The following is a 14,223-nucleotide window of genomic DNA, read 5'->3' as shown; positions in this document are numbered from 1 at the left end:
CCCAGGACTGGTGTGATTCTTATTGGACGTGGACAGTCCACGAATACCAATTCGACACAGCTACTTATTGCAGTCCTTTCTCAAAAGCAATACGCACTACAATCAAACAGTGACAATTCATGATTTCCCAATGACCCTGTTCCATCAACTTACTTTTGTTAAATCCGGATATTAATGTTTATTTTTTTTAATTTTGGATTAAAATTTTATATAATTTTTAATTGATGGGTATTTTTTCAAAAGAAAAAGCTTCAAATTTAAGATTATAATTCGGTGGAAAAGCTTCAATTTTAAGATTATAATTTGGAGTTGCTTAGATCAAAACTTGTGTATGTAAATATTATAAAGAAAGATGAATTATATATTTTGTTCGTCCACTTACTCTTTTGTGATTTTATTTTGGTTACTTTTTTTGTAATTATAGTTATGTTTTAATCATTTATGTTATAAAAATAACAATGAGGTTGATATATCACTATAAGATTATTTCATGCCATCAATGAAATAAATTATTACATCAATAATTTTATTTATTTTCTAAAGATAAATGATCAAAACAAAACTAAAACATAAACTTAAGTATAAATTTTAAAAAATAATTATATAACCAAAATGAAACGACGAGAATAAGTAGGTGACTAAGTATGTAGTTTATTCGGTAAAGATTTGAATAAGAATCATGGATTCCCATCGTATAGACTACTAAAGTTTACTCGAGTATGTAGATATTTATATTTATATTTTTTATTAATTGTGATGATTATAAGATAATATATCTTAAAAAATAGTGTTTTGACAACATATACATTCTTCAAACATAATTGTTTAAACTCATACCATTAAAAAAATATATAACATTCTCTCTTATCACTTAAATCACGTAATAAATTATGCATCATCTTTAAATCTTTAACTTATAAAATAATTTTCCATGAAAAAAATTATAAAGTCGGACCATTCCATACGATTGTATGAATCTTCATAAGTTAACCATACAAATGCAGATATGCAATCGATTGGGCGATTCATATACACATTTTAAGCCCTTTGACTGTGTACAAAACCCAATGGAGACCCGAATTGTGTAGGAGACCCCCACAACGTAAAGTCAACGGTACTCTTTTATCAGTTTGGAGATTATTTTTATATGTTTTTTTTTGTTTCGTAACAAATTTTGAGATATTGCCGGAAAGTAATAGATGGAGTTGGAAGGAAGAATATGAAGAGTGAAGGTGGACCAATTTGGAGATTTGGCTTTGACATTGTTGGTCGCCATGAAAAATTGAAGAAAATACTTCCCATATTTAGTAATGGATATTAGATCGAGTCGAATTCAGTCAAAGTATTTTAAATTATTTTATTTAACGTATCGTATTTTATAATTTAAATTTGATTTAAAAATAATTTTAAGTGGAGTATTTATAAGATTTGAATCAAGTTGAATTGTTCAAAGTTCTATTTAAATTTAATTATAGGCGTTTATAATGTTACAATAATATTTGATTTTAATTCAAACAATATTTTATAACCAAATATGATATACATATATATTTGTTCATATTACTTCGTACATATATCATGAAAGTTAAGGAATTCAACTATTGATTACAAAAAGTTTTGAGTTATTCGAGTTCTATTTTAAAGCTCAACTCGAATTTAAAATCTTTTTATTCACGAATAAGTTGAATTTATAAAATTACAAATTAAAATTTAAAAATCAAACAAATTAACAAAATAATTTTTTGAATGAGATCAAGTTTTACTCAACCTACCCATGGGCCATAGTTACTAACCATTTGAGTGACGGAAGTTATGTTTGTCCGACCAGAAGGCTTTTGACCCTAACTCGTATATTTCCCTTTAAAAGAAAATTTATCGGCACAAATCAAGTTATATCCATAGTTAAAGAATTATTTGTTGTCCCTAGAACTCCTAAGTTTGAGCACAAGTGATTGTACATTGTATTTGAGTTTTTATTATCAAATAATTAAGACATACAACAATGTGTAATCACTTTAGATTAATTAAAAAAAACTTTTATCGAGTATTAGGGCGAGTGATATTAGCAAATAGCCTTAATGGGGTTTGTAACTGAACTAGTTGGGCTTTAACAGTTGGGTTTAGTTTTTGTCCAAGTACATTTATTTAGGCCCACGCATCAATTTAATAAGCCATATGGTCCGTTATTTTAAGGTAAGTACTAAAACTAATTTAGAGTTTTCATTTTAGTCCCTAGAAACCTACTTTTGTATTTTAGTTCAAACCTATTTTAGTCCCTAGAATTTTCCGTGCCACTTTTAAGTATGTATAAATTTAGTGGTAAACTTAAAATGAAGTTTTTTATGACCTTTGAGTGCGAAATGATAATTTTAGAAGTTCATCTTTAATATAAAATATTGTCTATGTCCCCGACAACAACCACTTCTCTGCTCTCATGTTAATACCACAAAGTAATCGATGGCAAAGCCCCAAAGCACTAGAAAAAAAAAAACAAAGGATACGTTATCTCCAGCCACCCCTCTGGATTGAAGATTCCAAGCAACACATGATGATTTTTTTTTGTAAAAACATTCATCACTTATGTTTTCTTAAACAAATTAAATTCTAAATTAGGACACAAATTGAGCATCCATCAACAATGTACAACACTTTGTTTGGTAAGACGGAAAGGAGTCGGAATATAAACTTCTGTATTCCGACTCATTTCCATCATTCGCATCTAGTAAAGTCGGAAAGATTTTACAGATTACAACTCTTTGCAAAAATCGAAGTAAAAAAAAACACTCCCATCATGATCAAGGTTTGTATTTTTGTTGGAAGGAAGAAAGAAGGGAGAGTTTTAACTGAACTGGAAAGGAGGCTTCAATTGGGAGCTTCCCACTCAACACTGTCAACCCTCTGCCATTCAACTTTATCACGTTAACTGCTTTACTATCCATTTTCCCATCATCAAATGCTAAAGTTAGTAAAAAGTGAAATTTCTCTATTACCTCTTTTGAAATTGGAGAAGAATCGAGTACTATATGACTTGAACTTAATTTTGATATTTTATCTGTTATTTCAATTCTTTTAGTCATTTAGGTACCTGCATTAGGATTTACAGATATTTGATTTGGACTTATTGAATGAATTTAGCGATAAAAGGAAAAGTTGTTGTCTTTACAGGATTTTGATGCGAATAATTGTGTCTACGAGATGTGCGTACTCTACTAATAGGGTAAGAAAATCTGAACTTATACTACATCTTATAATCACCATAAATTATTAAACTTTTTTAATAACATCCTGAAATTCAGGTACCGAAATGCATATTTATCTATTCTTTTAGCTACCCTTTAGAATGTGTAGAGTTGTCTTTTCATTTTCTATTTTTTTAAATATGTTGTTGATGATATCGATTAAATGCTAATCCATGAATGTTTATCAAGTCTGACCACTTCAAAATTTAATAATAGTCTCGGTATTTGACTTTTGAACTTGACACGATTTCATCCAAATATTATTTTTTAGAAAATATATAACATTTTTTCTTCCAACTCAACTCTCTCAACACTGAAATCAAGCCATAAATCCAACGTTCCATGGTAATTCTAGGTCAAGTAACAATCAAAATGATGTTTCCGACCTCTTTTATTTCAATGTCTGAATTACTAGGACCATCTTCCTAAGCATCCGATTTCGATTTTTCTGCCTCTTGCTGCTGTTTCCACTGCTCGGGGTGAGAGCTTTCTTTATATAGAGGCATGAATTTGCTTCATTTCCTCTTCCAGTGCAGCATTTACTATCCGATGCCTCTCCAGAAGTCTCTTCCCCTCGAATTGTTCCGACACAATCTCGATTACAAAACTTGCACCGGACCTGATCTGATCAAATAACTCAGCATAGTATTTAAAATTGATGGATTACGGCCAAAAGGTTAAAATAAAATGCTCAGAATATAGCTCACCCTCCGGACGTATCAGTCACTTCCTGAAACAAACAAATACAAAGATGAGTTTACACAAAAATAATATCAGACATACATGCATCAAAATCGAAAAGAAATAGATCTTAAGGCACTCCTCTGTTCAAGTATAAGTAACATATAATAAACATGTAAGAAAATTTTCATTTTCATGTTACTAGAAATCATCAACGCAAGAAAACCGATCAGGAAATCTCAAATAAAAAATATGACTAACCTAGTCAGAAGGGAACCCTGCCAGACAAACAAGTTGTCACGTGTGATTGAACATGTAATCTCATACTCATATTCTATGTTGCACGGGGACGACAAAGGAAGGCCGTTTCAAGTACCCGAAACGTCCCTGGCACGGGACGATACGGGGACGGCTGAGGAACGTACCGGGGACGTGCCACGCTGGCAGGGTATGACCGAACGATACGGGGATGTTTCGGTGCTTGCAAGGGACGTTTCGGGGACGGCCTTCATCTGCCGTCCCCGTGCAACTGCAGCATAAAATGGCCGATAAACAAACCATTGTTGCTGCTGATTTTGCTGCAACGAGCGGAACATCGACATACGGGTTGGAGTATTTCCATATTGTTGAGGAAAGTAAACTGGCTGCTGAGATGCATCGAAAGCGAAAGGAAAAATAAGTTTAGAAGATGGGAAAGAAGAAGACGAAGGAGAACTAGTGGAAACAAGGGAGGATGAAGAGAACGAAACGAAGAAGCAGCGGATTGGATCGAGTGCCAACCCAGACCCATATCATCTCACCAAGCTCGATAAATCTCTCTGTAGCGCCTTCTCGAATCGAGCCGAGGCAAGGTCGAAGCTACCCGAGCACTTCAAGACTGTGACGGAGCACTTCGAATCGAACTCATCCATTTCAAGACTATGTTCAACAAAGGTAAGATCTTGCTTAGTCTGAACAGGTATTTAAATGCTTTGACTGCTTCAAAGCAGCTCTCTTTGATCCCCGGGGTAATGGGAATCTCAATATTGTTAATGGGTATTTAGAGAAATGTAAGAAACTCAGTTTCAAATTCCATTGCCATGTGTCGACAGAGCTAAAAAAGGTTAAAACAACTTGCAATGTCTTTTTGTTGTTTGCAAGAATACAATATCAGAAGTTTATCTTGATATTGAGGATGTCACTGTTTGATTTTGATGATATCACACCTAAAGACTCTATTTTTTATCTTAATTTAAATTTTGAGATTTGATATTTTAATATTGTGATTTATTTATGGATTTTATTATTTTAAAATTAATATTATTGTTTGAATCTTGATATTTGATTTTATTTATAATTTTAAAATTATTTCTGTATTTTTAAAAATTAATGTTTCCTGTCCCCGTCCCCATGCAACATAGCTCATATTAATAGGGACAAAGAATGCCGATGACAATGACCACAAGGCCAAGTCAATATTACATAAGAATCGAAAGAAAGGATAAATATGTGAGTTCAAAACCATTTGGGTACATGGCAAATGTTCTAAACCAACGAGAAATATGCAGTAGTATATGTTATGGAAGACTTCCCTCATGCAGCAAGAAGAACAAAATGAAAAACAAAAAAGACAGGTGACACTGACACTTCGAAGAAGATGGTACAACATAGAGGAGGTACTAACAACTAACACCATTAAAGCAATTAATCTTTTCCATAAAAAACCAGTGTGTATAAACCTATTTGGAAAATGTCCAGTAAACTTTCTTCCCAAGTTGGCCCAATAATGATCAACTGCATTCAAATAGGCAGAAAACGACCGTCGTGTTCTTCTACCAGCAAATGAAAGTATTCCAAATATTTGATCTTACATATTCACAATCATATGAGGCGACAATCACAAAAGATTAGTTCTCATTGAAACTCGGTCAATCATGCTAGAAGACAAGTCAGCTGGAAGCTAGAATGTCACAATTACTCCTCGTCAAAGCCTTGAATATTGAAAATGGCTATTACAAATGCCATAGCCAAACCTTTTAGATATTAAAAGAAAAAAAAAAAAAGGAAAATTAGCATTTGATATTCTACTCTCAGGTGAGACCAAAGGCAATATGATAGGGTACCATCTTCATCTCAAAGCTTTATTCTCAGACATTTCGAGAGTAACATAAAAAACTGAGGAAAAAATCATTAAAGTAAGCAATCAGCATGGCTCTCATCAATTCAAAATATGTTGTCCCCCAAGCATTCTACCAAAAATTGAAGTTCTACCCATAATCCCCTTGCATTTTCCCCAACCTATTTTTACTTCATTGATATTAGCAAACAAAACATATTCGTTTTGCATAAAGAGTATTATCATGCGTTTTGTCCTAGAAATAAAACACATTTAATCATTAATTCTTCAAAAAAAAAAAAGGAAAAGCAAAGAAATAGCAAGATTTTGTTCATGGGTTATTATATTTGAGGAAACATCAATAGAATTGCATACTTTTAACCTAACATGAAACGCAAACAGGAAACATAGAAAGAACCCAGAACGAACGAGGTTGCTCAAACTTCAATTCAGAATAAACAAAACGTGAAAAAGAAAAGTAGAGAGAAAGGGGAGGGTACCACATGAAGGGGCTTTAATTTTGAAGTCAATGAAGATTCAACTTGTTCCTTTGTTACTCCCATCTTTTCTCTGTCTGTCCGTGTAGTCACTCTTTAGAATATAAACGAAGAATAAAATAAAGGATAAACTATATTCGTGTACACTTAACTATTACGTATTTTCATTTTGATCATCAGTCTTTCTATTTTGTTAATTAAATCATTTAAATATGTAAGTTTTGTCAATCAAAATCACTCGACTATTTAAGTATTGACAATTAAACCACATGCTGGTAATATTTGAGGGGCTAACGTGATAGTTAAAAAATTATACATTTACATATTTGATCCTTATTAGTTACACATTTAATCAATTTAGTTCTAATTTAAATCAATAAATTTGAAAAATATAGACATGCTTGAATTTAGAACCTCTAGAGAATAAAATTATCTTTTACTACTAAATTCACTTGATTAATTCCACAAACTATTCATTTTAGACATTGATTAAAAAAAGTAATAGAAAATATTAAATAAGAGTTTTTAAGCATTTTAATGGAGTATCTCAAAACACTTTTATAAAAATACTTATTTTTAATTTTTGGGTTTGGTTTAGAAGGATAGTTTTCTTTTCTTTTCTTTTTTAAACAAAAAGACTTTTCGTCTCAAATTCATCACGTTCTTGGTGGGATATATAAAGTGGGAATCTTTGTGGGTTGCAGGGTACACCGGCTGGATTTGTTACATGTTTTGACGAATACCCAGTGGAAAAGAGAAGCTGAAAGAAGACATGACATCAATGGAGAATATCTGCAGCAACTCCTCCATTTGCAGGAACATAACCCTCGTGCAGTTGGAGTTTGCTTTTGAACATCCACTGCCATTGATGAAGCCGCCATTACCTGTATACAACAACGTTAATTACGACAATGATTATTCGTCAAATTCAAACATGATGTTTTATATGATGATGATGATCAGCTTGACACTTCATTGGAGAAACCATTTTCAGACCTTTGGTCATGGGATAATTGGCATTAGTTGGCCCTTTCTATGTACTTATAATAAGCATTAGTCTGTTTCAAAAAGGAACCGTAGGAAGTGAGTGAAGGGCGAATTCGTTCATGATCCAGTCAGTTTTGGTGGCATGTTTTCGGTCTCTTTTGTTATCTTGATTAAACCTATGGAAAGTTAGAGGTCTTTTATAACCCATCACTCCTCCATTTGCTGATGAAATTGCCTTTACATGACTCGTTGCCTTCCACCATCCTCGACCCATCACTTCCCCTGAGTCGCTCTCCCTTTTGCAGTAGTAATACCTTTCCTTCTTGTTTAATCCCACTCTATTTTCACTCCCTGCAATAAAATTTATTGGCCTGCTATGATGAATGAATGCTTGTTCCATTAAACATGCATGGCCTTATTATTTGACAACTAAGCAGAATTTTATGTTAAAAGACGAACTTTTAAAATTTTATAGAAGAAAATTATCAACAGAAGATACAAAGAAAATATATGAAATATATGATAATTTAAAATTTATAAGAACCATTGTCCGGTTGCCCCTAGGTGCATCCATGAGTCTAAACTCATAGATTATAAGCACTAATGCTACATATTTTATATGCTAAAAAAACCCATCTTCTAACATGCAAATGAACCTTTTAAAATGAATATTTGGTAAATACGGATCAATTTTTGTCTTAAAAATGATTTTTCTTAAATTATTTTAAAAGATATTCACCTACCTAACTCAAAGCTCGATAGTGACTCCAAATTTTAATTAAATAAATTTTTGAATTAAAGTCATAATTATTTCTAAATTTAATTTATTTATAGATTTTGAGTTTACTCTAAAAAGGAAAAAATATGATATCAACATCGTCAAATGAGAATATTAATTAAAGCTTACATTTTCTCCCCCCTTTTTGATGTATTGGTTGAAATTAATTAAAGTAGTTTCATCTTTCTTGACTTTAATATGCTTTCATTTATGTTAGGGTAATGTAATAATGTGTATTAATATTTGGAAAAAAACCATCGGAACTCTGAGAAAATTAAGAACATTTCTCTGCAAGCTTGCAACAATTTTTTAGGATGTTTTTAGACTGAAATAAGCATGCGAACTGATGAAAACCAAACCGAAGGAATGATGACTGAAAGATTCATGCAACATGGGACAGTGTTTTTGTTGCCAGGGTTCAATGTTACGACAGACAATTAATGGTCCACCCCCTTCGAGAGGACGTCACATGCAAAGCACACCACGAGGTCGAACTGTGCAGTCAAATGTTTGAAGGGTGATACCAAAGGAAGAAGAAGAAGAAGAAGAAGAAGAAGAAGAATTTGAAGGGTGATACCAAAGGAAGAAGAAGAAGAAGAAGAAGAAGAAGAAGAAGAAGAAGAAGAAGAAGAAGAAGAAGAAGAAGAAGAAGAAGAAGAAGAAGAAGAAGAAGAAGAAGAAGAAGAAGAAGAAGAAGAGAAGAAGAAGAAGAAGAAGAAGAAGAAGAAGAAGAAGAAGAAGAAGAAGAAGAAGAAGAAGAAGAAGAAGAAGAAGAAGAAGAGAAGAAGAAAAGAAGAAGAAGAAGAAGAGAAGAAGAAAAGAAGAAGAAGAAGAAGAAGAAGAAGAAGAAGAAGAAGAAGAAGAAGAAGAAGAAGAAAAGAAGAAGAAGAAGAAGAAGAAGAAGAAAAGAAGAAGAAGAAGAAGAAGAAGAAGAAGAAAAGAAGAAGAAGAAAAGAAAAGAAGAAGAAGAAGAAGAAGAAGAAGAAGAAAAGAAAGAAGAAAAGAAGAAGAAGAAGAAAAAGAAGAGAAGAAGAAGAAGAAGAAGAAAAGAAGAAGAAGAAGAAAAAAGAAGAAGAAGAAAAGAAGAAGAAGAAGAAGAAGAAGAAGAAGAAGAAGAAGAAGAAGAAGAAGAAGAAGAAGAAAGAAGAAGAAGAAGAAGAAGAAGAAGAAGAAAGAAGAAGAAGAAGAAGAAGAAGAAGAAGAAGAAGAAGAAGAAGAAGAAAAGAAGAAGAAGAAGAGAGAAGAAGAAAAGAAGAAGAAGAAGAAAAAGAAGAATTTGAAGGGTGATACCAAAAAAAGAAGAAGAAGAAGAAGAAAAGAAGAAGAAAGAAGAAGAAGAAGAAGAAGAAGAAGAAGAAGTTTGAAGGGTGATACCAAAGGAAGAAGAAGAAGACATGTATTTTTATTTTTCGATTATCAACTTAAACTTGTGTTAATAGGTTAATGGAAGAAATAATGGTAAGAAGAAGAAGAAGAAGAAGAAGAAGAAGAAGTTTGAAGGGTGATACCAAAGGAGGAAGAAGAAGAAGAAGAAGAAGAAGAAGAAGAAGAAGAAGAAGAAGAAGACATGTATTTTTATTTTTCGATTATCAACTTAAACTTGTGTTAATAGGTTAATGGAAGAAATAATGGTAAGAAGAAGAAGAAGAAGAAGAAGAAAAAGACATGTATTTTTATTTTTCGATTATCAACTTAAACTTGTGTTAATAGGTTAATGGAAGAAATAATGGTGTCCATACTCGATTTTCCTTTGGCGTTCTCCCTTTTATCCTCCCGTATCCTTGGTTTTATTTCAAACTTGATTTTTTCTTAATTTCATGGTACGTGTAAGCTTAATTTTTTTTACTTCTTTTTTTATTATTAATAGGTGAAGGAATCAATCTAATTTCCGCTCTTTTTTTAACACCATCACAACTAGGGATGACAACGGGTCGAATCTAGACCGAATCTAGTTAAACCCAAATCTATACCCATTTTCACATCTTGGATCCAGACCTGCCCTTGATCCACAGGTCTAGAAAATTGGAACCCGAATTCATATCCAACGAATCTCATGAATCTGGGTCTAAAGTGGGTTTAAAACAGTCTGTTATAAAAATGACCATTTGATCTATTTTTTTAACGTAATAAAATTTTCATTGACTAATTTCATATTACATTTCTAATGGAGGAAAGATTAATTTAAATACAACTAGTAATAGAATAAAAAACGATAAATTAAAGTCTCAAAAAAAAAACTCCAATACTATTACACAAAATGTCTTTTGAATAACACAAACATTAGAAAATGTATATCATGACACATTCTATTGTCTTAAGTTAAGTACCACACTTCTATCTCCTTAGAGTGCTAGTCTTTATTACTATTTAAATTATCAACATCCTAAAATAAACAACCAACCAAAGAAAATTTTGTTTAATGAAAATAATATTTGTGAAATTTAACTATTAATATTAAGGTTATGTAATATAATAATATATGTCATATATATATATATATATATATATATATATTAAGATTATGTAATATTAATATTTGTGAAATTTAAATATTAATTTAAAACTAAAGGTGGATTTTTTTCATAAACGGATCCAGATACGGTATCTTAGTAATAGATTTGAAGTCGAATCTGTACTTTAATAAGAAGATCTATATCCAATCAGGATTCGTTAGGTCTAAAATTTTAAGATCCAGACGCTATAAAACGAATTTAAATCTACGGATTCGGGTTGAGTGAGGATCCATTACCATCCATAATCACAAACCGAAAGAAATTCATCTGCCCTTTTGTGTGCCTCTTTTAATGCCCTTCCAATTATATCTTTACACGTGTTATTTTTTTACCGGCGAAACTCAATCTTTCAAATTGAATAGCTTCCTATTTTACTTTATCATCAACCTTTAAACAAAGAGAAAATCGCCTCAGTGACCAAAAAAAAGTTATAATATACGATTTTAACCAACTTTTTTTGGATTTGCCAAAATGACCAACAAAATCGCAACGCGAAATAAAAATCGCAACGCGATCCCCAGAATCGCAAATCAGTTTCCAGAATCGCAAATCAGTTTCCAAAATCGCAACGCGATTCTTGAAAATCGCGATGCGATAGTACAAATTCGCATTGCGATTTTCCAAAATCGCAACGCGAATATGAAAATCGCAACGCGAACACATAAATCGCAACGCGTATCCGTAAATCGCAACGTGTATCCGTAAATCGCAACGCGTATGGGTAAATCGCAATGCGTATCCGTATATCGCAACGCGTATCCGTAAATCGCAACGATAATACATAAAATCGCAACGCGTATCCGTAAATCGCAACGCGATATTTAAAGCGCCATTATAATCGCTACGCGTATTTTATTTTCAAATTACAAAAAGAATATTAAGACAAAATCCCGTAATCGCAACTCATAACCTAAAACCTAAAATCACAACTCAGTCCCATCTCCATCTCTCACTCTCTACGGCGAAGAAATCCGTCCCCATCTCCGAAGATTTCCGTCCCCATCTCCGGCGAAATCCCTCACAACCATTCACGTCAGAAATCCCTCACAATATTCAGAAATGGAAAATCAACCTCCGAGGGTTAGTTTTTTAATTATTTTTATTTTGAAATGTTTGCATTATTGTAGGTTTTTCATATTGAAACTGATGATAAGTTTACTGGTCATTTCAATAATAGATTAACCATTTCACTTAGATTTCATTTCGCGTTACGATTCTGTCGTTGCGATTTTCATTTCGCGTTGCTATTCTCTCGTTGCGATTTTCAAGTTAGTATTTGTCTTTGTCTTTGTTCTGTCTTTTGGTTGAAGTAATGCAATCCATTCAAGTTTCAATTTGCAGAAGAGTCGCAACGAGATAAATGAAAATCGCAACGAGAGAATGACTGTCGCAACGAGAGAATCGCAACGCGAAATGGAAATCGCAACGAGAGAATCGCAACGCGAAACCAAAATCGCATTGCGATTTTCATTTCGCGTTGCGATTCTCTCGTTGCGATTTTCATTTCGCGTTGCGATTCTCTCGTTGCGATTGTCATCTCGCGTTGCGATTCTCTCGTTGCGATTTTCATTTCAACCAAAAGACAAAACAGTGTTGCAAATTTTAGTTTAAAGAATAAACTACTACTTTTTATGTTTATTGTTTTTGGTATATCTTCACAGTGTAGTTTTTGGTATATCTAACTGGTATGTTTATTGTTTTTGTAGAAATTTTTTTCGGCTCAATTGACTTGAGAAATAAAGTCAGCTGGCCACTACAATTGCAAAGAAGCTTTCACCTGCTCAAAGACAATTGTTTGAGGAAACCTGCTTCGGGCCATGGCTGAGAGTACAGCATCCGGGTGGAGATGCTAATTTGACCCATTTGTGGCTTCAGACATGACATCAAATCTACCGACAGTATACAACGTGGTGAGGAAGAGATATGGTTTCATTTTCCACCAGCGTATACTTGCTTTGGGCGGAAGGAGTTTGCTTAATCACTGGTCTACGATTCGGACACGATGATGTAGGCCGGTACACTCGTCATATCGCCCGCCCATCATGGTTATCCCGGGTTTTTCCGGATGAGTCAATGGAGAAGCCGAACCTACATGTCGACGACCTGAAGAAATTATTAATAAGAAAGCTGGTTTCACTCGGATGGAAGACGTCGATGTTGTCCGAGAGTATGCCTTCTACTACTTGTGTATGCCGGCTTTTTAGGCAGAGAGCCAGACAACCTATTCATCGGGAGCTAATAATATTGGTAGAGGACCTGAATGCATGGAATCTGTTTCCGTGGGGTTCGTATATATGGAAAGCTACCTGGACTAAGTTGTCGTCTGCCTTTGATGACCGCAAAAGTTTGCGGGGCGATGGGTCCAAATACACTTTGTCAGGCTTTGTTTGGGCCTTTAAGGTAAGAATTTCTATATAATGTTTCTAAAATTATAATTAATTATTTAACAATTACTAATTTTGTTATATTGTTTGTAGATTTGGATATTCGAGGCTTTCCCCAGCATGCGTACATATGCAATAAAAACGTCAAATGATATTCCCAGGGCTATTTCCTGGAAGAGGAAAACTCTGTTGGATTGGGAAGACTTAATACCATATGCCACAATAAATAATGTAAGTTAACACAAATACTTTCATATAATATATAAACAAGTTATTAATAGTAGACGTTTAACTTTGTTTGAGTTTTATATTTTAGGAGACCAACATTCCATACAAAGACTGACACCCACGGAGGAAGAGCTTGCCACTGATTGGTGGCAAGCTAGTCAGAATTTTTTGATGGCACGGATGATGAGCAGCATCCACTTCCTCCAATTCGAGAGCATCACCTCACCTAGAGCCATCACCCGATCGACCCGACTATACATCTCTAGAACGAGAGCCATCACCTATCCCGTCACATCATCGAGCCTCTTCTCCACCATCACCTCATGATAGGCGACCGGCAAAGATGCACGACTCCTATCTCCCTGTTCTCCACCTCCACCTCAACGGGATGAGTCAAGGGAGTTACGTGATGAGGTCAATGCCTTGCGTGAGGAGATCGGTACTCTACGCGATAACGATGGTGCATGGCGTGTGGAGGTGTCAACTTTACGTGGTGAGGTTGCGCTCTACGTGAGATGATATCGTTGCAGAATGAGGTTCATACTCTACGCAACGAGGTAAGTTTAAGATTTTCCATATTTAACTTAATGATAATTTACTCGTAATTTCACTTAGATTAGCCATTTCACTTAGATTGCTTAGTAAATTTGTTCGGTTGCTGCCAATTCTGCTAAACTGTGTATTCTTTAACACTGTGAAATAGTATTTGTCTTTGTTTTGTCTTTTGGTTGAAAGTAAATTTGTTCGGTTGCTGCCAATTCTGCTAAACTGTGTATTCTTTAACATGTGAAATATATTGTCGTTGTTTTGTCTTTTGGTTG

The 14,223-nt window shown here is 33.6% G+C and overlaps 1 pseudogene; it reads right to left on the bottom strand.

Annotated features, from left to right (window-relative positions):
* Positions 1-3,584: 3,584 nt before the first annotated feature.
* On the bottom strand, positions 3,585-7,817 carry LOC120196110 (annotated as a pseudogene).
* Positions 7,818-14,223: the final 6,406 nt, after the last annotated feature.

Source organism: Hibiscus syriacus, unplaced genomic scaffold (genome assembly GCF_006381635.1).
Source record: "Hibiscus syriacus cultivar Baekdansim isolate YM2019G1 unplaced genomic scaffold, ASM638163v2 tig00004630_pilon, whole genome shotgun sequence".
Classification (NCBI taxonomy): Eukaryota; Viridiplantae; Streptophyta; class Magnoliopsida; order Malvales; family Malvaceae; genus Hibiscus; species Hibiscus syriacus.
This window is presented reverse-complemented; position numbering and strand designations above follow the sequence as displayed.